The sequence below is a fragment of the Vipera ursinii genome (assembly GCF_947247035.1).
Source record: "Vipera ursinii genome assembly, chromosome: 3".
Taxonomy (NCBI): domain Eukaryota; kingdom Metazoa; phylum Chordata; class Lepidosauria; order Squamata; family Viperidae; genus Vipera; species Vipera ursinii.
Window position 1 is genome coordinate 168,966,040 of NC_139516.1, and position 16,558 is coordinate 168,982,597.

Sequence of the window (16,558 nt, forward strand, 5' to 3'; positions counted from 1 at the left end):
TGTATCTTTCCTAGCCTGATGCCTTCCTGAAGGTTTGGGACTGTTTCTCAGAATACCCAGCAAACAGATCCATGCTAGCTGAGAATTCTGGGATTTTTGTTCCCATATGGAGGACAGGGAAGGAAGGAAGGAAGGAAGGAAGGAAGGAAGGAAGGAAGGAAGGAAGGAAGGAAGGAAGGAAGGAAGGAAGGAAGGAAGTTGTTTAAGGCTAAGCTTAAAGATCAATGTCCAGCTTGATCTCCTAGCATTTGCAATAAAAGGCAACCCACAGAGCCGTGATAGGTCCAACACCTGGAAAAAAAAAATCAATGGTTTGAATGAAGATTGTACACAGGTATTTCAGGCATCATAATTATTTCACTATAATTATATTAGTAATAAAAATATAATTATTAATTATATTCAATAATATATTTTATTATTCCTATTAATATTCATATATTCCTATTAAATTCCATACTAAATTCTAAATTTATTACTAAATTCTCAGTACATTTAATGGAAATCATAGTGCTCCTTATTAACTAAGGAGTATGTCTTCATACTTAAAAAGGAAAACAAAAATGGCATTTGGTGATTGTTATTATTAGGAGAAAGATTTTGAAAGAATACTACTTTTGGACTCCTAGAGGGTTATGTTGTGATTGTTGATATGTATCCAATTTCATTTTTATTTTGTTTATATCTTGAGAGGTAAGCAGTTGCAATACTATATCCCTGCAAATAATTCAGGTCGTAACAATAACCATTGTGATATAACTAACAACTGCACTCTGCAGTTCACAAATTTAGGTAATTGTGCTTTGAATCTAGAAGCTGATTTTGTCTAAAGAACTTGTAAGGATAATGTGATTGTAGTTGTGTGTGTTGTAATTACATTAAGGGTGTGCATAGGAACTCATGTTTTATTGTGCTGTTTCAGCCCGAGGAAATATAATATGCCACTGAAGGAACAATGGCTGGATTTTCTCTCTTGATGATTTGAGTGGGCTTCCAGCATTCCATTATTCTTGACATAATTTCCCACTCACCAGAAGTTTACAGACTTCATCTAATATTCACATAAATGGGTTTAAAGGCATGAGAGGTAAGCTTGGAGGAAAATTCTGTATTCCTTTCTGCTAACAAGCATTTCCCTTTTTGTACACCTGTGTAGATAACAGCTTATTTGTTAGTCATACTCATTCTTACAGCTTTCTAAATTTGTCCTTTTCATGGGATGATAATTTACTCTGATCCTTTAATGTGATGGCGGTTAGCAGATTAGGAATTAGGGTTTTCTTTTTTTTTTCTTTTTGTTGTTACATTAGCAAAATAACTGTGATTCAGAGTGTTTGCTATAGATATAGTTCAGAGAGATTTTTTTTTAAAAAAGTGATCATACAGTATATACCTTTAATCCAATATACTGAGTTTAGTCATTATTACTCCCCATATAATACATCGCGCTCATTCACAGGCTCTGTTAACTGCATTTTCAGTTTCTAAGATGCATATTTCTTGATGCATCTTTTGCTTCATTGCCAGCCCATTCCCAACATAATCTAACTTCACGTTTATTTGATCCAATGTTAAAGTGTAACCTTACAACTGCCCTCCACACAAGCTTGCTATATGTATGATTTGGAATGCTTTGCAAAGACTGAAGCAATGACCTGGTCAAGGACTGGAGTTCACTTAGCTCCTATTAGTTGCTTGGATTGCAGTATACACAACCCTACTTTTCAGCCATGGCAACTGTCTGCGGATTTTAATTTTCCAAAGGGTTGGGAGTCCTTGCACGGGACTCTCTTTTCCCTCTTTTTTTGCTGCATGGTTCCAACAAAATGTTGGTATTTATACCCTATATAAACCAAGAAGAGTGCAAACTCTCCTGTGTCTGTTCCTTTTGCAAAGTGATAGTGCTGAACAGTAGACAGGATATGCTACTTTGTCAATGTAGAGAGGGTTGACAAGAAAAAGCAGTGTGTCTCTTCACCAGCATCTGTCAACACCTGTCCCCCATCAGTTGTTTTTGGAAAGAGGGAAGGAGGAGGGAGAGAGAGAGAGAGAGAGAGAATTTCTGAGTGCAGAACAGAAAGAAAGAGTAATTGAAAATGATAGAATAAGCAAGAAGACAAGACAGAAAGGAAAAGCAGGTGAGCAAAAGAGAATTTGTGATCATTTGTAGAGTGTGTGGAGGCTATACTAAGGTTTTCCATTAAAGGAGGACAGATGGGGGAACAAAATAGCCATCCTATGGGCCAGGTACCCATGGATCAAGCTCTTTATCAAAATTTGCCTCTTCAGATCAGCCCAAATTAAGAAGAATGATTAGTTGATGGTTTCAAACTGGCAGGAAATCCACCAATCCCTTCTGTTAACTTGTCCCCCATTAAAGCTGCCAGAACAACATCATTTGCCAGTCTCATAACCAAAGCAGAAAATATATCAGTTGCTGGGGCAGATAAAATTATGCTGACATCCTTTTAGGCCACATCATAGGTAAAGGTAAAGTTTTTCCCGCACATGTGTGCTAGTCGTTTCCGACTCTAGGGGCCAGTGCTCATCTCCATTTCAAAGCCGAAGAGCCAGTGCTTGCCCGAGGACGTCTCCATGGTCATGTGGCCGGCATGACTAGACGCCAAAGGGGCACGGAACGCTGTTACCTTCCCACCGCAGTGGTCCCTATTTTTCTACTTGCATTTTTATGTGCTTTCGAACTGCTAGGTTGGCAGAAGCTGGGACGATTGACAAGCTCAGCATCCTAACTCACTGAGCCACCACGTCCACATCATAGACAGTTGTAAACAGATTAAATGACGGAAGTGCTCTTTTTGATTCAAGAGAAGTTATAAGTCAGTACAGAAGACTTGTTGATTTTTCTATTAGAATTAGCAGCTCGTTCCTGCATATTGTCTTGTCCTGAGCAGCTGTGTATAGCCAATGTTGTGGCAAGTTTTTCAGGATATGCAAAGCATTACACATGGCAGAATCAGTTCCCTACTTATACTTTACGAGGTGCAAAAACTGCAGTGGAATTGGGGAAACAATCTGATCCTCTGCAGGAAATTCATATTTCAGGAGGGAACAATAATAATCTTTAATGTAATGCCATTTTCTTTGAAAAAGAATATTTCACAGCACTTTTGTAGATGGGAAAGTTTAGATTTGTATTCATTCTCCTCCTTCCATTTTTCTTTCTCTCTCTTTACCTTTCAGGCCATAAACACATCTTCATAGAAAATTCATAGAGTTGCTTACTGCTTTAATGAAAGGTACTCTGAAGAGTTAATTAGAGTCTGAAAAACTGGAGACAGATAAAGGGCTCTAAATAAGGGAGAGGAATAGTTTTTATCACATCTTTCTACTTTAGCTCCATACGTATTTCTAATATTCTATGCTCTATTTTTGATAATATTTTATTTTTTAATAACGATAGTTCTTATTTTATAATGTTTGTTCCTATAAGGCCTGTTTTTATAGGTTTTTAAAAATTGTTTATTACTGTACACTAACCAGAGACATTTCTGGTGCGATGATAGTTATACAGTATAAATTTGACAAATAAATACGTTTCTCCTCTGGTTTATGACTGGCTGTGTGGTTAGTCCAGAGTTCCATTATCAGATTTTGAATACATTATCATTTGGTTTGATGATAACAATATCTTGAAGAGCCTTGGTGGAGCAGTGGGCTAATGCCTCCTTAAGTAACACCAGCTGCCTGCAATTAGTGCAGGTTCGCATCCCACCAGGCTCAAGGTTGACTCAGCCTTCCATCCTTCCGAGGTAGGTAAAATGAGGACCCAGATTGTTGGGGGCAATAAGCTGACTTTGTAATAATGCCGCTTGGGGGTGTGTGTGAAAGCCCTAATAAGCAGGCATATACATAGAATGAAGGCTACTGCTAAGCTTGTAAGCCGCCCTGAGTCTTCGCAGAAGGGCAGGATATAAATGGAATTAAAATAAAAAAAAAATCTCATGGATAATTTGAATTATTTTTAAAATTGCTAAGCAAGAGTATGAAGTCACAATCTCCCTCCTCTAATTTCAGCAAAGGTGATGTTGCTGCTTCTCCCTTGTAGATGGAAGTACCTCCTGTGTGACAGCTTCCTTACACATTTATAGACGCTGTCATTTTATTTATTGATTTGTATTCTGCCTTTATTATTTTTATAAATAATTCAAGGAAGTACACCTAATACTCCTTCCTCCTCCTGTTTTCAAAGAAAAAACCACCAACCCTGGGAGGTGAGAAAGATTGACTGGCCCAAAGTCACCCAGTTGCCTTTCATGCCTAAGGCAGGATTAGAACTCACAATCTCCTGGTTTTTAGTTTTCTACCTTAACCACAAGATCAAATTATCTCAATGATAGATCAGATTTTACACTTGTTCTGTACATTCAAACTGTTCCTGGTATGAGCCATATAAACATAATCCCCATTCTTGAAAAATGTTGGGTGTGTTGCCCATGTAGCTTACTATATATCTTCCTAATGCTAATTTAATGGAAGTGTTTATTTCTGTCTTTCGTTTTCACCTATCAAACTGACTGGTCTTGTGACTGGCTGTGTTTGCACTTACCATTTAAAGCACAATAATTGTATTCATAAATGCACTGTGAATTAACACACATCTTTGCTGTTTGCACATAGCTGTTATAAGCAACTTCAGGTGTTTTTTTCTGCCTGCAGATTAGATAGATAGATAGATAGATAGATAGATAGATAGATAGATAGATAGATAGATAGATAGATAGATAGATAGATAGATAGACAGACAATTAGCAATCATGAAAGCCCTTTGTGGAAAGCTTCTCAGGGAAAGAGGGGAAACTCAAGACCAATCATTTCACCCAGCTATTTCTGCTTAGAGGGTTAGAAGAATTATTTAATCAAAATACATTCAATGCTGCACTCGCCACAGCTTGAATGGATAGTTGCTGAGAGAGATACTCCTCATGCAGAGATGGGAAAGCAGAGGTAGCTTTCAAAGAGGAGCATTGCTTGCCTTATAAGGCTCTAACCAGAAGGAGCCTTAGTTGGACATTACTTTGTGAACTCAGTAGAATTTATTTCTGAATAGATAACTATAGGAAATCTGTCTATATGGTTGCTAGGAATGACATCTAACAGCACATAATCAATCACTTAATGAGGGCATGCTGTATATAGGTTGATAAAGTAATGGAAGCCTCTAAAAGCTAACAATTCTCTGTATAAGTACAAACTGAATAAATTAATCTCACAGTAAAAGCTTATGTTTTCTTAAGGATGCTTGGCATCCATATTTAAGACAGTAAGGATCCATAATCAGAAAAATGTGGTATTCTGCTCATTAGAAATCATTTTGGAAGTTAAATACTGTATTAGGTAGCTGTTTCATCCCAACTAAGAGCAAACTATTGTAGGGAAACACACTTTGGAAATAATTCATCTGTGGAAAAAATCCATACCTTAATTGATGACTCTTAAAACAACAGTAGAGTCAGTGTAGAGTAGTGAATAAGGCACTGGTGACGCTGAGCCAGGCACTTTCTTTCAGCTCTTGGAAAGAGGCAACGGCACACTATTTCTGAAATCTTGCCAAGAAAACTAACTTCAGGGACTTGTCCAGTCACTAGGAGTTAACACTAACTTGAGGACACCTACCCCCACCCTCAAAAAGGCTGTGTTTACATGACCTCCACATCTTTTCCATAAGGAACATAGCTATAATCCCAACAAGTTGATAAGTTCTCAATCAAATTTAATAGTAAATGCATCAAGTTCACAGGGAGGATATATTTGAATAATGCAGTTTCCTATGCTAAGATAATCATCTTTGTTACACAGCCACAAAATCATAATGTATAATGAAAAAGGAAGGAGCCCAAAAGTGCAGTTGTGTCCACTTCTAGGGCTACAACTCAATGGCAAAACTGATAGTCAGTGAATCCCCTTTTGGTTTTGCAAGGGCAGTATCTAGAAGTAGACAGTGGATGGCAACAAGGATTTGCAGAACCGTGCAATTGTGATTGGTCTGCAGGTAATTACAATTATCGCCATCACACCTAATTTCCCCAAAATTGCAATAGAATGAGAATATCTCAACTTTCCCCCTCCTTTTCCCCAGGGGTAGCAGAAATAACAATAGTGCATTGTGCAAACAGCCATGGGAGCTGCAGCTGAGACTAGTACCAGGAGTGCTAATTGTTCAGATAGCTCACATACTTATTTCAAACTAATATGATTATTTATCATAAATATCTGCACAGGTGACTGTATGCAACATTTGCTGCCTTTGCTCAATTTATTGGGAGGACCTATTTCACCCTATTTTCTTCTTATATCTTTAAGTTGTTAGTAGCTCATAATGTATCAGAACACATGAGCATGTAATACAGTTTTTGATGTTATACGTTCTTGATCATATTTTTAAAGTATAAGTAATTTTACTTCAGGGCAAAACTGAAGAGCTCTTTAAAAAGTCTCTACTGGTTATGTTGTCTCAATGAGACTAATAGTGAAACTGACCTTGCTGATATAATACTGTAAAGTATGACTTCAATCAATTTCTTAATAGAGGGCCAATAAGGTCTTCCAGGAATGTTACATTTTTATAAAACATGGGTAATTTCATTTAGTTTCCTTATACTTTTTTAGTTTTTTTTTTCTTTTTTTCTGTAAAGAATTTGCTCATAAAACTATAAACTTGCTTTTAAAACTATTAATTAACTCTCTGAAAAACTACAGCTAACTGCTTGATTGAGTTTATGAACCTGAAAACTCTATAGTACCTTAACTAGTCATTGAAATAGTTTAGAGGAAAAATATATGCATTTAGCAAATGCATATTATGTAAATGGCAGCATTATGTAAACTAATTATATTTGTTTTACATAATTAAAGCATCTAATATTGTTTTGTTATTCCTTTTTAAACAAAACGAGATTGGAAAAGAAGATAAGTAGAAAAGAGCAGATAGGAGAATCATAACAAAATAAGGTATAGATAGATAATGGAAATTATTATTGGAAAAATAATACAGGAGATGCACAAAGCTATTACTTCATAGAAATAAATATGAACCTCACATTGCTATAATTTCTGTTTCTTTCTTACACAACTGGTAAAATATATCCAGTTTAATTGGTTTTTTTGGGGAAAAAATATATAATTGTAGGAGTTGACCAAGTAGAGCCCAAAGATGGGGTCAAATGCATTATCAGTTTGAAATCCTTAAGCTGCCACAAGAAAGTCAAGTCCAACTCTCCATGAGGTCCATTGACTCTTATTTAGCAACAATTTGCCTTATTTTATTTTATTTTTAATTTTTATTACATTTATATCCCGCCCTTCTTCGAAGACTCAGGGCGGCTTACAAGCTTAGCAGTAGCCTTAGTATATGCCTGCTTGTTAGGGCTTTCACACACACACCCCCAAGCGGCATTATTACAAAGTCAGCTTATTGCTCCCAACAATCTGGGTCCTCATTTTACCTACCTCAGAAGGATGGAAGGCTGAGTCAACCTTGAGCCTGGTGGGATGCGAACCTGCACTAATTGCAGGCAGCTGGTGTTACTTAAGGAGGCATTAGCCCACTGCTCCACCAAGGCTCCTCACCTTTAGTAGATCAGATTTTTGTCTATAGGTAGCCTATAATAAACTTTTAGTTTATATATGAACTCAATTCCTGTTCTTGGTTACTTGCACCTGACAATCATAGGGTCAATGTCAGTTTATACATAAAATCAACCTCAGGCTCTTTTTTCTGCCATGTTATAGTATCTTTATGTCAGTTATACAGTATATGTATACTCATAAAGTGTATGTAAATTATTGACCAGTGAAGTCCAGTATTTTATAATAGGTGTTCAACTAAGTTTAGAATCAAACCAAGCAGGAACCCAGTCTCATTTCATCAAAGAAGACATTCCACAATGTTGACACCATCACTTAAAAGGCTCCTTCTCATCTGAATGATTGATTTCTCAAGGAGGATGGAGAACAAAGTCTTTGAAATTGACCTTATTTTGCTATATATTTTAAATATCCTTGCTTTTATTTACTTGTCACTAGTAAAACTCTGATCTCATAATTTCAAACGAATATAATATTCAAGTTGCTAAAAGGGACATAGCACATATGAAATAAATGCCCTTCAAAGCCTACTTATACAAAATCTTTGAAAAATTGTGTGTGTGTGTGTGTGTGTGTGTGTGTGCTGTTTTTGGAAATATTGGTTCTTCTAACTGTGCAAATATACATACAGATTTGAATGCTTAACAACATTAACCATTTTTATAAGAAAAAATACAGCTTTCCATCATGCTGTGCCCCTAAAATAATGCATACTCTTTACCTTTTGCAGGTATTCATTGTTTCTCTACAAATATCTATTTCTAAGTGTAAGGCAGAAGAACTCATTGTTAACATGGAAAAGTTTTTTGTACTTTGTTATTCACTCTATCATATTTTTGTCTAATATAAAATGATAGCACAATTATGCTTTCTATTATGTCTGTTAAGACTTGTTACAAAGTAAATTTGCTATAGATTAGAAGACTATAGCAGGAATATTTCCTACTGTGCTGTAAAAAAAATTGTGAAATTTGTTGAATGTGGATTTTTATAAGCTTCAAAGGTCAATGCAGTATTTGTACAGATCTCCAAGTTGTTTTTTCCTGTGCACATCTAAAAATGTGTAGAGAATATAATAAATAAGGGAAAAATACTTGTAAATTATTCTGTAACAACTACAAGCAATGTTCATTATAGCAATGAACCATATAACTGACACTAGAGAATTATTAGTGATGGAATAATATGTTTGCATTGCAAAGAATAAGGCAATGAAATGATTTTGTGTTAGTTTGTTTATGAGTGTTGAGTGTAAGAAATATATACCATAAACAATATTATGACTCATACCTTTGCACATTTAGTCAAAGAAAGTCCACTGCACAAATGTGGACTTAGATTAATCTAATTCACTCTAAATGGGGCTGCCTTTGAGGACTACATAGAAACATCAACTGGTACAGAATATATTGGCCTATATACTTACTGGCCAGTTTTGGTACTGCCATATTACGTTGCCATAGTGAGAACTGCATCGGTTGCTAAGGTGTATCTGGCTGCAGTTCAAGGTGTTGATTGCTACATTATAGATAACCAGCTTGCATATCTAAGATAATGCCTTTCCCATAAAGTCTCTGCTTCATTGTCCAACCCAAATGACAAGATAGCACCTGGTATTGGTTCCCCTATATCAAGGGTGTCAAACTGCCGGTCCGTAGGCCGGATGCGTCATGCTGAAACTGTGCCTACCCCATTGCTGGCAATGGAAAAAAAGTTGCGATACGTCACGACACGTCATGTGATCTTGCAAGTTTGACATCCCTGCCCTATATGATTTTTGGTGGTATCTCTATAGTACAGATTGCCTATTGAGATAAAGATGTCCCCCTCCCTTTTTATGACCTTCCAAAAAGTAGTAATAACTTAGCTTTTCTGGAAACCTTTGAGGATTGACTGTACGGTCATAAATATATCTATGTAAATGTGTGTCTGTGTTATTTTTTGTTATTATGGATAATATTTTTGTTACTGAGATTTTTAAATGTAATGTTTATTTTTATAGTTATTTTAATATCTGTGAACTGTTGAGGGTCCATGAGTATTGATATGGTAGATAAATTGCATGCATGTATACAAACATGGATAATTTTGTAATCACAAGGCTCAGCCCCATAGATGTTTGCTCAGAAAGAAGCATACTGGATTAAGTAAATTGATAATATATCTAGCCACACAATAATGTCTTATGCTAGCAGAGGCAAATCTATTGTGTTGTAGATAATGTGCTCTGGTTAGAAAAAAATAAATAGAAATATGTTTATTTAAAAATAATCTGTAAAACACCTTCTGGATGTCAGGAAGCAAACTGGAAGTATAAACTTTTCTCAACATTTCTGCACTACCTGCACTTCTCATGGCTTAGGGTACCTGCAAAAAATAAACATAAGTGCAGTAAAATATTACACAAGCAACCCAGGTTCAATTTCTATGCCAGAAGCCCATTAGAAAAGGATGGATTTGGTGGTTTGTGAAATGCAAGCAAGGGAAGGGCACCTCCATTCAGGATTATTCTGGCTGGGAGAGAAGATCTTGTAAATACACTGAACAAAGCATTTAGCCATTGCTAGCTATGGAAGGCCAAGTTTCCTTCTCAGCTTGGTCTCTGAGGGCCTTGGTCACCTGTTATTCTCTCAGCCAATGTAGGAGTAGATTGATCACATTTATCTACAGAGCTCCTATAGCACATAATTCTTTAGCCTTTCTGAACTTACACCTTTCTTTAAGTCCAAAAGTGATGGTACAAAAATGAAATAGAAATTGTGCAGAGAAAATTTCCCTTATTAGCTGAGAAAAGTTTTTTAAACGAATACAAGTAGCTTGCCTTTTACTGAATCAGTACTGGGCCAAGTAGATTATCTTCGCCATACTGTTTATATGGATTAGCCCTCAGATGTCACAAGATGGCATTTCTAGTAGTGTGTAAAATATGGAAACCTGCAAGGCTTGACATACTTTTTAAAAATATTTACATATCATTTTTTTTTAAAAAAAGTTTAATTTTCAAGAAGCAAAATTGTGGAGAGCAGTGCTCAAGACAAAAATCAACCCTGAGGAAAGCAGCAACCATTTTTGTTACTCAGAATGCTCCTGGGTGATCATGCTCAGAGTAATAGAAACTAATGACTTCTCATAACAATTTTCTGTTCTGCTGTATACATATCTGCACCATTAGAAAATCTTAGAAGCTGAGGAGAAGTTGAAGGTGAGGGCTGGCCAGAGTCACAGTGAATAAGGTTTCTCTGCTAATATGTGAATACTTCCCCTGCCATAATTTTTGCAAATGTGGTTGTCTTGGGGGAGGGCAAAGGGGGAAACGAGATATGCTAGTGCTTATTCTTCTGAAAAAACTCCAAGAACCCAGACAAAGGCCTTTGCTATACTTCCTTCATGGTTCTGTCACATGGTGATGTCAAAGGTTGATGCTGGGATATGTGTCTTACAAAGTATGTGTTTTACCATTCAACAATGTCCTTATTCCATTATGCAGAACCTAAGCTTCTCAGTGAAAAAGTCAAGGCTTTTTGTATTTTTTCTTTTCTTTTCTTTTTTTCAAACCATGTCATTTCTCTTTTTTTGTTTCCATGCAGCCTATCTTTTAAACCCCTTGGACACTGCAATGATGCCTGAAGTCACCTATTACAAGGTCCTTAAAGGTAAAGGTTCCCCCGCACATGCATGCTAGTCGTTTCCAACTCTAGGGGCCGGTGCTCATCTCCGTTTCAAAGCCGAAGAGCCAGCGCTTGTCCGAGGACGTCTCCGTGGTCATGTGGCCGGCATGACTAGCACGGAACGCTGTTACCTTCCCACCGTAGTGGTCCCTATTTTTCTACTTGCATTTTTACGTGCTTTCGAACTGCTAGGTGGGCAGAAGCTGGGACGAGTAACAGGCGCTCACTCTGCTACATGGCACTCGGGATTCGACCCGCCAAACTGCCGATCTTCTGATCAACAAGCTCAGCGTCCTAACCCACTGAGCCACTGCGTCCCTTTACAAGGTCCTAGGACATGCTAAATTGCAAGAAATAAAGGTAATAATCAGATATATTATGATGTGATTCAAGGTGAGACAGAATGTAGTTGGTAATTGTTTGCATACGTATGGATACATAAATGGGTTAACATGTCAGAAAGCAAGAAAATGCAGCCAATAAATTATATAATACCATTGCCATCCAAGTGGAAAAAATGCATCTGCCAAAGAAATTAGATCAATCACACGTATGCTGTAAGTATATATAAGTATTTTATATATTATTTGGGAAAATTGCATAACTGTTCATCTTTATCCATCTTTATTTTTATGTGGAAAAAACCCTGATTTGTTTTTTCACTTTTCTTTTTTGCTGGAACTATGTGCATATGTATGTGTATGTGCAATGTATGTGTATGTGTACTATATGTGTATATGTACTGTATGTGTATGTAGTGATGCAATATCACTACTCTAGGCTGTGAAATACTATCAATATCATTTCCTGATGCCTTGAGGCTGTTGGGATCTGGATGGGAGAGAATAGGCAAATGTTTGAACCCAAGGAATATGGAGTTGCTGTTGACATATCAAAGTTCTCCGTTGTCATTAATGTTGTCTCTTAACAGACAGCACTATTCACGTACGATTGATCTTGGGAAGGAGGGGAATGTATGAATGATCTTGGGAAAGAGGGCAAAGATGCCTAGCAAACAATTAAATAAGACAAGCAGGAACTCATAGTCACTTAATGGTCAGAGAAAGAAACTTGGAAGGACTCACTCTAATGAATCAAACAGTTAAAAGTGGAGGCACGAAGTTTGTGCCTTCAGACTTGCAAGATTTTGTTAAGGTAGCCTTACAATAAAGTAGAAATGGTTCATCTTGTCATGTTTCCTGTCTCATTTACCTGGACCGACATCAATATTGCAAGTCTGAAACCAATGATTACTTGTATATTCAAGAATAATTTGGTTGTAATTAAATAGCAATGTGATGAACAGTCAATCAATGAAACATGATATGATTATTAGAGAGGGTGATGTGAAGTGTCTTCTTAGTCACTGCTATACTTAAGTCTGGGAGAGATGTTCATACCAAAAAAAGCTGTTAATTCAGACTTGCTGTTTTGATTTTAGATGTATCAACCACCTCTCAGAAGCAGCGCAGAAAATGAATCCTACATTTCTATTAGGCAGCTTAATCACACATTTTTGCTTTGGCTAGGGCCAGAACTTTTCTGCTGAAAGCAACCACAACCTTTCTAACAGAGATAATTTGGGAAGGGATGGAAAGGAAGGTTGCATTAGAATACTAGTAAATTTCTAGCTCTGTTTAAATTCATCAATTAGATAAAGCCATTGTTAAAACCAGAATATAAATAATGCATTGAACATAATGGTGAATATTATAAATAAAGGAAAAGAAGAAGCAGTATCTACATTTGTGGCCAACTTTAATCAGCTGTCTTTGTGCCATATTTCTCTCAGTAATAAAATATTATTAGTCCCTTGTGGGTTGTTGTTTCCTCCTGTTAGAAATATCTTAAAATTCCCTTGGGTAAGGAAAGAATCAAAGATTTTTCACAGAGACCTTCGTATGGTCTATAGATATTGAGAACAAGTCTTGAAAAACTGCTGCTTTTAATTACACATACTCCTGGTTTTAATTACATCTACAAATAAAAGGGCTTAAGATAATTAAATTGAAGCTAATTTTAGGATGCAGTAAAAAGGGATGACAAACTTCCTTTTATTTGAAAAGATTAAAACTACAGATATTAAAGAATAGGATAATAGCCTAAAAAGAAAGTTTGGTTGATTGGTTGAAAGTCTGAAACTCATTTAATCAATCAGGAGTTCCTGGTTTAAAATAGACATATAATCTATGCAGTAGATGACTAGTAAGCAGTTATAGCCCTTCTGTGTTAGTTTGTGTTGAAAATGCTAAGCATTCAGGCCCAATCCTAGTTAAACCTATTGTATGTGAAGTGAGGATATTAAAACCTGGCTTATAACTTGTGCTGTAAAATCATAACTGACACTGGACCACCAGCTGTTGTTTTAATCTCTGTTGGTTCATGTTTTGCTTCAATGAGCATCTGCCTTATACCTAAAAATCATTTATTTCAGTGTGATGACTATTGTAGAGTAGAGGTCCCCAATCTTTTTTGTTCCATGGACTGGCAGCAGAGGCAGCTTCAGGGGTTTTGGCAGCAGAAGGGAAGGGTTTTGCACATGCAACCTAAATCCCCCGCATGTGCAAATGAAACACGCTTGCCCACTGCTTCGGCAGCTTGGTTCTCAATGGGCATGGCCCAGTAGCAGACCACTGCCCTGGAATTGGTGACTCATATTGTAAAGAATGTTCTGTCTAAAATTGCTGATAAAAGTAAAATTCAAAGAAAGAAAGACAATAATGAAACCTTGGGGAATACATAGCTGAAGTTCCATAAATTCATAATTTTGTGGGTGCTACAGAGTTACAGATAAATGCAGGCAAGGAAACTGAAATTAATTCAATGACTTCTGAGGAATCAACCAAGAATTCATCTGATTCTTTGGGGGAAATATTACTACTTGGGGAAGAAAAGAAGGAAAAGGGTGACTTTGCCTTTCTTCTACATAATCAAGCTGTTACTTTAAGATAGTAGCTATGCAGGGATTTTTGCCTTATAAATACTTTCTTATTGGAACATACTGACCTTCTAAATTTCTTAGACTTCCAGTTTCATGTCTTGCCACAATTAGAGATGGCAACTTATATACAATGTGCTCCAGAATAAACTGGAGGCATTTGCTTAATTTCCACAGTGGACAACTAACATATTTATTCTAAAAACGTCTTGTGCTGAAGGAATTGCCTTAATTCCTATCACATCTGTACATCATGAATTGAACCCAGATCTTCCTTGGGGAAGAGTCAATTTCTAGTTTGAAAACAGTCTGAGCCATCTGTGTTATATATAGGATTATTCTTTTAAGCTTTCAGACAAAAAGTGATATCTCCTCTCCTATATTTTATGTCATGGAAATACTAAATGACTGGCAACCAGTAATTCCTGTGTCAAAATTTTGATGAACGGTTTTGTAGCCTATATACAATTCAGTGATATGCCAGCCATAGATATGCAAACTCCCTTCCAGCAGAGCAATTAATTGCAGTCACTAGTGATGAAATAGTAGGTCTTTTAATCTTATTTTTAAGATAGAGTGCAGCAGCACATTTTTCTTTCTTTAGGGTGGATTGAACAAGATTTGGGAATAAGCAAATCATTCAATACAAACTTGCACTTTAGCATTTACATCGTTGTTTCTGTTTGCATATCTGGGAAACGTTAGAGAGCCTACGTAAGGATTATAATATTTACAGTATAATATTGACATAAAATAATAACAACCGGAGTCTCTGACGGACACGCAGCATACAGGTTTAATATATTATTGTTGATGGCAGAGATAGATGAAACTATTAGCCAATATGATACATTAGACAATTAAAATATACTTGCCCAGACTGGAAAAGATTTTCATATTTCCATATGGCTGACCTATGTTTTCACTTCTGGAATATGTCAGGCTCAAAATAGAATTGGAACAAGCAATTAGACTTCAGGTTTTATGTGGACAAATACATACTATATTGCATAAATTGCTGCTTAATGAGATATCATAAGCTCGCTTCTATATCCAGTGAGGCTTGATATGGACCAAATATACAAAATATTATAAATATTATATGTAACAAGGACAAACTGTTTATATTTAGGTCTATGGAAATAAGTTTATAAGTTCTACCTTCCTCTTTTCAGCCATCTTGTTCAGAAGATGGCTATAATGGAAAATATATTTTATCAAAGAAAGCTTTCATTGTGATTGAGAATGACAGTCCCCCTGAATATATGTATAATGTTTCCATTGTATAAACCATCTTTTAAAGCTTTGTGAAGATCTGTAGTGAAATCTTTGTAACAGTGATCCATTGAATGGGTTGATGAGATCCCAGAGTATGATTACCAGAAGCTAGCATAATTTGTTAAAAACAGATTGTGCCAGACAATTCTTATTTGTTTTCTTTGACAATTTTACTTGATAGTAGACCAAGGGAATTTTGTGGATATATTGTAATTAGACCATAGTAAGGTATTTGTAAAAGGTGACCTTAGCATCCCTTTTGGTAATCTAGAATAATGTGGCATGGGTGGTTCCAGAACCAGATCACATCAAACCTTTATTATGGCCTTTGGGTCAAAAGCACAGCAACAGAATAAATAGTCCTATAATTATTAATGACATTTTTAAAATGCAACAAAATTACATGACATACATAACTGTTATATAAATAGCAGTAGCAGTCACCCAAAATACAACTCTAGGTACGATAGATACAACAGATGATAGAACAAAATTGGGCACCATGGTATGTCAGGGTCCTGATCATATAGAAACAGTGTAAACGTTGTGGCCTCTGCCAGAATATTCTTTAAATATCTCTATATTTAATATATCTCTATATTAAATATATCTGTCTTGATTCCTTTAAGAGAGAAAGAGTAACAAATGAGTAAATGGCTTAGGGATGCTACAGAGCCCTCTCCACATGGACTTAAGCCTGTGATAACTTGGCTAAATTTCAGAATTAGAATTGAGGAACAATGTGATAGTGACATATGCCCATTTGAAAAGAATGCATAAACTGTAGGGTTGGACAGTAGGCTTAAACTGGTTTGAAAATCATTATTCCAGATATGTTGTTTAAGATGACTCTTGGCATTTTTCAAGATCTAATGGAAAGAGACTGCAAAGAAAGTTCTAAGGACTGGAGTTTGCATTTAGCTTTTGTTAGCTAGATTGATTTAAAATCTCTCTGAGCATCTGAGAACCAGCAGAACTGGACGCAGAGGGAAAATATCAATTTCAACCAGAAATTAAGGATATAGAACTAGGCTGTGGCACCGATAGAAACAAAATCTGTCTCTAACCA